Source organism: Gorilla gorilla, chromosome 20 (genome assembly GCF_029281585.2).
Source record: "Gorilla gorilla gorilla isolate KB3781 chromosome 20, NHGRI_mGorGor1-v2.1_pri, whole genome shotgun sequence".
NCBI lineage: Eukaryota > Metazoa > Chordata > Mammalia > Primates > Hominidae > Gorilla > Gorilla gorilla.
The window spans coordinates 54,528,689-54,539,004 of record NC_073244.2 but is presented as its reverse complement, the minus strand read 5'-3'; positions in this window follow the sequence as shown (position 1 = coordinate 54,539,004).

The window sequence follows — 10,316 nt, the reverse complement described above, 5'->3', positions numbered from 1 at the left end:
TATTCCAAACTCGATATTTTCCTCCTGTTAGTCATACTGGTAGTCTCCCTCGTGTGGTGCAATCTACAGATGTTTTTATTTGTGTGCAGCCATTCTTCAAATATCAAATGGTTTCTCTTGTGCTGGAATTACAAAAACTCAAAGAAATGTGTGATTTATGGGCCGGGCACAGTGGCTCACATCTGTAATCCCAGCACTTTGGGAGGCCAAGGCAGGCAGATCACAAGGTCAGGAGTTCGAGATCAGCCTGGTCAATATGGTGAAACCCTGTCTCTACTAAAAATACAAAAATTAGCCGGGCATGGTGGCACGCACCTGTAGTCCTGTAGGGAGAACCCCGGAAACTATTGCTACAGAATAAAAGATGAAATGCTCCTAATTATTGTCAATGCAAAAGAGCATGCAGGATTGTGTAAATACAATGCCAGGTTGGGCTGCCAGAATGAGCCTACAGCGCGTGATGTGCTTCTGTTATATGGATGGGAGATAGAATTATGAGTTTAGAACATAGATTACACATGCAACGTGATTGGAATACTTCTGATTTTTGTATAACTCCATTCCAATATAATGAGTGTGTTGACAATTGGGAATCAGTAAAATGCCATTTACAAGGAAGTGAAGATAATTTAAGTTTAGACATAAGGAAGCTAAAAGAACAGATTTTTGAAGCTTCTCAAGCACACTTAACTGCTTTACCCAGTGCTGAAGTTTTAGACAGTATCTCTGAGGGGTTATCTAATCTCAACTCCATTCAATAGGTAAAATCTTTGGGAGGATCCACTATCGTTAATTTTGTTCTGTGTATAATTTGTTCTATTGGTTTATTGTTCATGTGTAAAATTGGAAAAAAATATTCTTCAATCCAATCGTGATCAGTGCCAAGCTATGATTGCTATGGTTCATTTAAATCAGAGAAAAGGGGGAGATGTAGGGAGACCCCCTGAAACTATCGCTATGGAATAAAAGATGAAATGCTCCTGATTATTGTAAATACGAAATTGCATGCAGGATTGTGTAAAGACAAATGCCAGGTTGGACTGCCAGAATGAGCCAACAGCACGTGATGTGCTTCCCCCTGCAGAGAGCCTATGAACGGACGTGCAGTCAGGGAGGTTTCACATTACCAAGATTCCTATCCCAGAAAAGCAGATGTCTGTAGCTCTGGGAATGGAATGCAACCATTGTGGAGAGCCTATAAATGACTCTAAATCCCTCACTAACCTACCGCCACTCTCACTAAACTTAATAATTAATGCTGGTATATCCAGTGCATTGGCAGCATTGCAGGACCAGAAGGCGGTGACTCCTCTGGACCCAGCTTTCACTATCTTGTGTGTGTCTTTTATTTCTCAACCTGCCGATCTGCCTGAGAACAAAGAAAGAGCCCCATTGCATTGCAGGCTGCAGGCCAGATCCTGCAATATACTCCCAGCTACTTGGGATGCTGAGGCATCTGTAGAGGGAGTGCTGCCCCAAATCATAAATCACAAATAAAAGCCAATTACATCTATAACTAAATTAGTTATAATTTTGTCTTATCACACATGTTCACAGGAAGCAATGGCCAGTGGAGTCTCTCAGACTGCATCATTCTCACCCTGACTCTCCTGCCTTTCTCTTTCACTTACAAGGACCCTTATAATGACACTGGGAGCCACCCAGCTAAGCCAGAATAAGCTTTCCATCTCACAATACTCAACTTCATCACCTTTGAACAGTGTTTTTGCCAAGAAAAGTAAATGCATGTGTTCCAAGAGTTAGGATGTGGATTTTTTTTTTTTTTTTTTTTTTTTGAGACAGAGTTTCACTCATGTTGCCCCAGCTGGAGTGCAGTGGGACAATCTGGGCTCACGGCAATCTCCGCCTCCCAGATTCAAATGATTCTCCTGCCTCAGCCTCCCAAGTACCTGGCATTACAGGCATGCGCCACCACGCCCAGCTAATTTTTGTATTTTTAGTAGAAACGGGGTTTCACCATGTCGGCCAAGCTGGTCTCAAACTCCGGACCTCGTGATCCACCCGTACCAGCCTCCCAAAGTGCTGGGATGACAGGCGTGAGCCCCTGCATCCGGCCCAGATGTGGACATTTTTAAGAGGCCATTATTCTGCGTCACACAGGTCACTTTCGTAAACATCACCCACAACAAAAATGTTTTGCCTTCCTTCCATGTCTCACTTTTCTGTCTGCACAAACCACAGTGAAACACACTAGCTCTGCTATGAAGTGGCTGGATGACCCTGGGCCACTCATTTGACCTCCCTCAGCCTCTTTCCTCATCTGCAGTGTAAGGCTGACTCTTACTGCATCAGAAAATGACAGTGGAAGAGTAAATTAACATGTGTGAGACATTAGTCACAGAGCCTGGTACCTGATGAGCCCTTGGTAAACATTCCTTTCAGTCCTTTCCTTTCACCTTCCCATTTTTCTTGCCCGCACCCATCTTCTCCTTCAACTCCTTTCTCTTCAGGAACTTACTCAGTCTAACCTGCCAGTTAAAGAAGCCACACTACCCATTCTCTCATGACTCTGCTGGAATGTTCTTGTGACGCAGTCTGCTATCCACTCAAGGCAATGGGTACTATTTATATGGAGAGGTCTGTTTGCAACAAGAAATCCTTTTTCTGTTCACAAAAATTTATACACAATTTCTCTTATCTTACACATACCAGTCTCAATTCTACCCTGTAATTTCATACATGTACTTCATTATTTTATTCTTCAGTCTTTCTCCTTACACCTTAAAAATTAGGATAGTACAAAAACAAAAATAATGGCCTGGGCCAGAAGAGGGGATTCCTTTAGCAAGATGAATGCTTTCCTTTTTCAAGATGAATGAATGCTATGTACAAGGCAGCCCTGAAGCCCGTTTCTGGGTTTGGCTTACATCAAAGCCATTTGACTCTAGGACACATTCTTAGAATCCCAGGAGATAATGATTGTCACGGAAGACACACCCACTCTGAGTATTCCTACTGTTGGGTAAAGGAATGTTTACAGAATGTTGTGCATTCTCTTTACCCCTCCTAAATTCTTCCACTCCTGGAAGTTAAGCTTCCCCACTAATCAGCTTCATCTCCAGCTGGCCTGCCTGGACCCTGACCAGAAAATATCTCCCCACTCTGGATGGCCAGAGTGGCACCTTTTTCTATTCCCATAATTATAATAGCTCACACTGATGCAGCACTCACTATGTACCAGGCACTACCCTGAGAGCTTTCCAGGTAACTGTGGTCCTCGCCAAAATATCCCAAGTACCACAATCCCCATTTTTACAGATTTAAAAAAAAAACTGAGGCAGAGAAGTATGTACCCACTGTCACCTAACTCCATAATTCAACCTCATCCTCCACTTCATCTGGTAAGAGGACACTCTAAGATGTACAAGGTCTCCTGAATGACATCCTCCTTCAAAAATGATTTTTGTCCCATTCACTTTCAGGATTTGACAAATAGCCAGCATTTTGTTTTCTGTCTCACCCTTCACTTATGCACCTGTTCCATAAAACTACACTCACAACTGCACAGCCCTGCATAAAAGCCAGCTTTTAGAAACCTCAATCTCTTTTGGAAAAAAGAAAGGCCAGCTTCCAAGTCTCACAAAACGTCATTTTTTATTCTATTTTCAACTATTTGCATGGCCATTCTCTGGCCATAAGCGAGTGCACTAGAAACAGAAAGTGTAATGAGAAGAAAGTAGGAGGAGGGTGAGATTCCAGATAGACACACAGGGAAAAGATTATGAATCCAGAAAAATTCATAAAATGCACCCAGTGTTTGTGGCTTTGAGCAATGACAGCCCCACCTGCCACTTTCCATTGCTGTTGGCCTCTTACTTCCTTCTCAACCTGCCCCTCCTGGTCTTGCTTTCTTAGACCAATACAAACAACCTGGAAGCTGGGGTCAGATCAGAGCACACAGCACTGAGTGGTAGGGTTGGGAAAGACAGAAAAGGAAGACAAGTGTTTGACTCATGAAGATATGACTCATCTAGGTACACATCACCTAGGCAGGCAATAGATTACTGAAGGGCTTTGCAGGACTCATGGTGGTTATCCAGAATGACTGACTGAGGCAAGGCTCTTGCCCAGTTGAGTTTTATTGAGCCAGAGCCTGACAGTGTACCCTGGGAATACATGAGTTGCAAAAAACCTCTGTGGCTTGTGTTTTCTCTGAAGACGTTTCAGGAGGCTTAGTATTTATACATTTCATTAAAGGGGAGAAGGCAAGTTGGAAGAGATGGAATGGACAGAGAAACAACTGATCTAATCTTGTCTTTCTTCTTTGCCTCAGAAAATAAATATTATCAGAATTAGAGTTAAAATACCTCAGTTTTAGGAGTTGGATTTTGATTGCTCACTTAAAGTTACGATTGGCATGTCTTTCTTTTACAAAGAAATATACATCTTGAAAGGTTTTGAAGCCAAGAAAAAACAATTTGTTCAGGCAATCATCTGGAGATGCCCGAGATCTTTGGCTTTCCTGTTTACCCCATTCTTTTCCTTTCCTTTTTTTTTTTTTTTTCTTTTAGAGACACAACCTTGCTCTGTCACCCAGACTGGAGTGTACTCACTACAGCCTTGAACTCCTGGGCTGAAGCGGTCCTCCCACCTTAGCCTCCCAAGTATCTGAGACTATAGGCATGCACCACTGCACCTGGCTAATTTGATTTATTTTATGTTTTGTAGAGACGTGGTCTCCCTTTGTTGCTCAGGCTGGTCTTAAACTCCTGGTTTCAAGTGATCCTCCTGCCTTAGAGTCTCCAAGTGCTGGGATTACAGGCCTCTGCCAGCACACCTGGCCCAATTCTTCAAAAGCTTTCAGATAAAGCATTGTAGAAGACATGACTTTGTGACTGTATGTTTCATCTGATCCTACATCACTGGGAAGGCTCATTCTTAAGAAGTCATGCCCCATGGAAAAGGGGATGAAGACAAATCAGAAAAGGGCAAAGGGAAGTCACAGCAAAAAAGGGACAGTATAATCCTGGAACCTTATTCAAGTCACACAACTGCTGCTTCAATTAGAGCAATTCGTTTGGCAAACATCACTCTAACCCTATAGACTAGGTTTTCTAGAGTTTCTGAAGCATCTTCCAATCGCAATGGCAATTTGACACATTTTTTCTGAATTGCAGTCTGAATCCAGTGTTCATGTGCACCTTTTGTGTAGTCCACACATCAGCAGGCACAAAGGCTGTTTATATATAAGTTGCTATGATTTCTCCAGAAGTTTACACAAGTCGTCGAGTTTCAGCTTGCAAGTTTTAATCTATCCATCTGACAAAAGGCTAATATCCAGAATCTACAAGAAACTTAAACAAATTTACAGGAAAAAACAACAAATAAGCCCATCAAAAATGAGCGAAGCAGATGAACAGATACTTCTCAAAATAAGACATTTATGTGACCAACAAACATACGAAAAAAAGCTCATCATCACTGGTCATTAGAGAAATGCAAATCAAAACCACAATGAGATACCATCTCATGCTAGTTAGAATGGTGATCATTATAAGGTCAGGAAACAACAGATGCTGGAGAGGATGTGGAGAAATAGGAACGCTTTTACACTGTTGGTGGGAATGTAAATTAGTTCAACCATTGTGAAGGACAGTGTGGCGATTCCTCAAGGATCTAGAACAAGATATATCATTTGACCCAGTAATCCCATTACTGGGTATATACCCAAAGGATTATAGATCATTCTACTATAAAGACACATGCACACGTATGTTTATTGTGGCATTATTCACAATAGCAACGACTTGGAACCAACCCAAATGCCTATCAATGATAGACTGGATAAAGAAAATGTGGTACATATACACCATGGATTTCAATGCAGGCTTAAAAAAGGATGAGTTCATATCTTTGCAGGGACATGGTTGAAGCTGGAAACCACCATTCTCAGCAAACTAACACAGGAACAGAAAACCAAACACCACATGTTCTCACTCAAAAGTGGGAGTTGAACAATGAGAACACATGGACACAGGGAGGGGAGCATCACACACTGGGGCCTGTTGAGGGGTGGGGGACTAGGGGAGGGATAGCATTAGGAGAAATACCTAAGGTAGACGATGGGTTAATGGGTGCAGCAAAACACCGTGGCATGTGTATACCTATGTAACAGACCTGCAGGTTCTGCACATGTATCCCAGAACTTAAAAGTGTAACAAAAAAAGAGATAAAAATTTAAAAAGCACAGTTTTAATTTATAATATACCAAAATAGAAGAAAAATGGAAGAAATTCAGAAACCATTAGTTTTGAAATTTGTAGCCAAGAAAAAATTTACTATTCAGTCCAAATTGTAGGTAAATAACAAAATTCAAAAAAAAATGAACAGATCTAAAATGTAATAACCATTTTTCTGTTGTTTCCTTCTGAAAAATAATTTTCCCCCTCCTGTCTCCCATTTTTATGAAATAGAAATTATATGGGACCAATGTATTTCCAAAATAAGTTTTAGTCTTATACCTGGATTGTTTACATGAAGTGCAGCAAGAATGTAGATTCAAGGCCTCTATGAATAAATAAATTGTATATATATGTATAAATATAAGAATATATATATTCTATCATGTAGAATGGCATTAAAGTATATTAATGGCAGCAAATCTGTACAAGTCTGTAGCAGCCTCAATTCTTGTTTTTTCAGAAGAAAGAATTCAACTAAGTGTCATAAGGCAGAAGAAGAGACTTAGGCAAATTTTACAGCAGGAGTGAAAGTTTATTTAAAAGCTTTAGAGCAGAAATTAAAGAAAGTAAAGCACACTTAAAACAGGGCCAAACAGGCCCAGATTTCAAGTGTGTGGTTTGACCTTTGACTTAGGCTTTTGTATGTTGGCATAATTCTGGGGTCTGCATCTCTTCTCCCCTGATTCTTCCCTTAAAGTGGGCTGTCTGCATGTGCAGTGGCCCACCAGCACTTAAGAAGGGAGCCTGTGTAGTGTGTTTCCTGGAGTACAGTTGGAAAACAGAGACCAAAATAAAAGCTATGTATGTAAATAAAATGGGTCTCCTTATAAAATCCTGTCATAAATTTCTATCATTTTTGTGTTACCTTGGCATCTACTTTTAATCTTCCTTGAACACTCCCAAACTCCTTCTCTCTCTCTGTCTCTGTGTGTGTGTGTGTGTGTGTTTGTGTGTGCTTTGAGATGTAAATTTACTACCTACTTTCTCTAAAACTCAGCAAGGGCTTCCTCAGATAAATGTTAACTTTTTCTATTTACAAAAGCACAATTTAAATCCAGCTGTTTTTTTTAACAGTGAGTTTTATGTGTTCATGCATAAAGTTTTAAAATCAAAAATCTGAAGTATTTCTGTCTCCATCTTTATGTGCACAAGTATATGTTCTATGCTGTATCGCATATCACATATGTATATGTCCATACCTATGTTTATATATTGTTTATACATGGTATCAAAGTAATGTAAAAATAAATGAGTACTCATCAATTAAGTAAACAATCCCAAATGCTTTTCAACAAATGTGATTTTAGTAATCTTCAATAAGGGAAGAACACCTCAAATGAACATGCATACCCATCTGCGGCCTCCTTAAAAATTATCAGGCCGGGCGCGGTGGCTCACATCTGTAGTCCCAGCACTTTGGGAGACCAAGGCAGGTGGATCACAAGGTCAGGAGATCAAGACCATCCTGGCTACCATGGTGAAACCCCGTCTCTACTAAAAATACAAAAAAAAATTAGCTGGGCCTCGTGGCAGGCCCCTGTAATCCCAGCTACTTGTGAGGCTGAGGCAGGAGAATGGCGTGAATCCAGGAGGCGGAGGTTGCAGTGAGCCAAGATCGCGCTACTGCACTCCAGCCTGGGCGACGGAGCAAGACTCCGTCTCAGAAAAAAAAAAAAAAATTACCAGCCAAGAATTTTCTATCCAGCAAAACTAAAGTTCATAAATAAAGGAAAGATAACAGTCTTTTTCAGACAAACAAATGCTGAGAGAATTTGCCACTACCAAGCCTGCACTACAATAACTGCTAAAAGGAGCTCCAAATCTTGAAAGAAATCCTGGAAACACATCACAGAACCTCTTTGAGCATGAATCTCACAGGACATATAAAACAAAAATACAATAAATAAATGAATAAAACCAAGGTATTCAGGCAACAAATAGCAGGATGAATGGAACAGTACCTCACATCTCAATACTAACATTGAATGTAAGTGGCCTAAGTGCTCCACTTAAAAGACACAGAATTGCAGAATTGAAAATAATTCACCAAGCAAGTATCTGCTGCCCTCAAGAGACTCCCCTAACCATAAAGTGTCACATGTACTTAAGGTAACAGGGTAGAAAAAGACACCCCATGCAAATGGCCACAAAAGTGAGCAGGAGTAACTATTCTTATGTCAAAAAAACTAACTTTAAAGCAACAGCAGTTAAAAAAGACAAAGAGGGACATTATATAACAATGGAACAGGGAGTGGCATTTGATGCTTGGTGTCATCCTAACCCCCACAGTCCCTGTAGTAGTTTGCTAGGGCTGCCATGACAAAATACTGCAGAGGAGTAGATAAGCAACAGGAGTTTATTGTATCACAGTTCTAGAAGCTGGAAGTCCATGCACTTTCCTCCTCTGTAGGAGGTCACAGTGCTTCCCATGAGCTCATATATATGGCGGAGGGAGAAACAGAAGGAGCAGGTGCCATGGGAGTCTGAGTCACCCATTGGGTCACTGGTGCCCTGGGACCTGCTTGAGCCTGACCCCATACACGGCTCTCCCTGGGATGCTGGAGGCTGCTGTGCATGCCCCAGGTAACTCAGATGTCACCAGGACATGATGTGCCACTCAGGTCCAAAAGCCCTTCGTGTCCTATGGTCAGGTATTCGAACTCCACTAAGCCCAGGGATAAGCCAAGAGCTGCTTCCTGAATGAAGAGTTACCTGCAGGAGGAGGCGTGGTCTTTCTCTAGACCTCCATTTCTGCACGGTGAATCTTTTGGAGCTTGTGAAAGCCTGCATAAAATAATACACTGCATTTGGAACATAGATGCTGTTACATTCATTAATTTTTTTTTTTTTTTTTTTTTTTTTTTGGTTGAGATGGAGTTTCACTCTGTCGTCCAGGATGGAGTGCAGTGGTGCCATCTTGGCTCACTGCAACCTCCATCTCCTGGGTTCAAGCGATTCTCCTGCCTCAGCCCCCCAAGTAGCTGGGATTACAGGCCCCTGCCAACATGCCTGCATAATTTTTGTATTTTTAGTAGAGACAGGGTTTCACCATATTGGCCAGGCTGGTCTCAAACTCCTAACCTCAAGTGATCTGCCCGTCTCGGCCTCCCAAAGTGCTGGAATTAGAGGTGTGAGCCACCACTCCCAGCCTGATTAATTTCTTAATAGGCTCTTCCAGGAGTTATTGAGAAGAATACTTTACAATTCTAAGTGGAATATTTTAGCAGGAAGGACCGTGGTTTATTTCTACGATAATTCTATTGTGGCTTAAACAGTTTGTTCTTTTATAATTTGGGGTATTCCCTCTACCACCTATTGTTTACTTTTGACCTTTGATATTTACCCTATGCAGATTTATCAACCCCTGATTTTACTTCTTCAAAGCCAGCATGAGGCTAGTCAAGCCTGGTTTCCTCTTACAGGAAGTAAGGCTTTTGCCCCATGGTATTTGTGTAACCAGGTTACAGGAATTAAAAATCTATTGCAAGTGACAGTAATTAAAAAAAAAATCAAATGTGGGCTACTCTGGAAGAAGAAAGCATTGGAATGTAGATTTTATTTGTTTATTTGCAGAGAGATGAACCAGCTTATACTCATTTGATTTCCACACTATTCATGGAGAGTCTAAAATCAATATCTGGGAACAAAAAACCAACTTGAAAAGCTATTTAAATTCTATTAGTGAGACTTCCAAAGGTACAAGGGTTAAGAAAAAGAGAGGAGAAAAGAGAAAAGAGGGGTAGGGAGAAATGAAAAAGTGACACGAATGTGAGCCAGACAATGGAGATGGAGAAAAAGCAGTCGAGAGGGACAGAGGGCGCGGTGGAGGTCTGCAGGATCTGAAGATCCGCCTGTCTTCTCTGGACGCTGACCTCTTACCTGATCCCAGAAACAGACTGAGCTTTAACTCTGACCACACACTCCTCTGGGTGACAGAGAGTGGGGCCACCTGCACCCTGCCAGCCTTCCACAGCCCCTCTGCAAGGGCTCTGCTCCACACTCTACTCCACACTCTACACGTGCTCTGAGGCCTCTTATTGCAACATATGACTTCCTCGGGCTTCCATTCCCTTCACCGCCTCTTTCTTCTGGCTCAAGCATCTTCAATGGGCT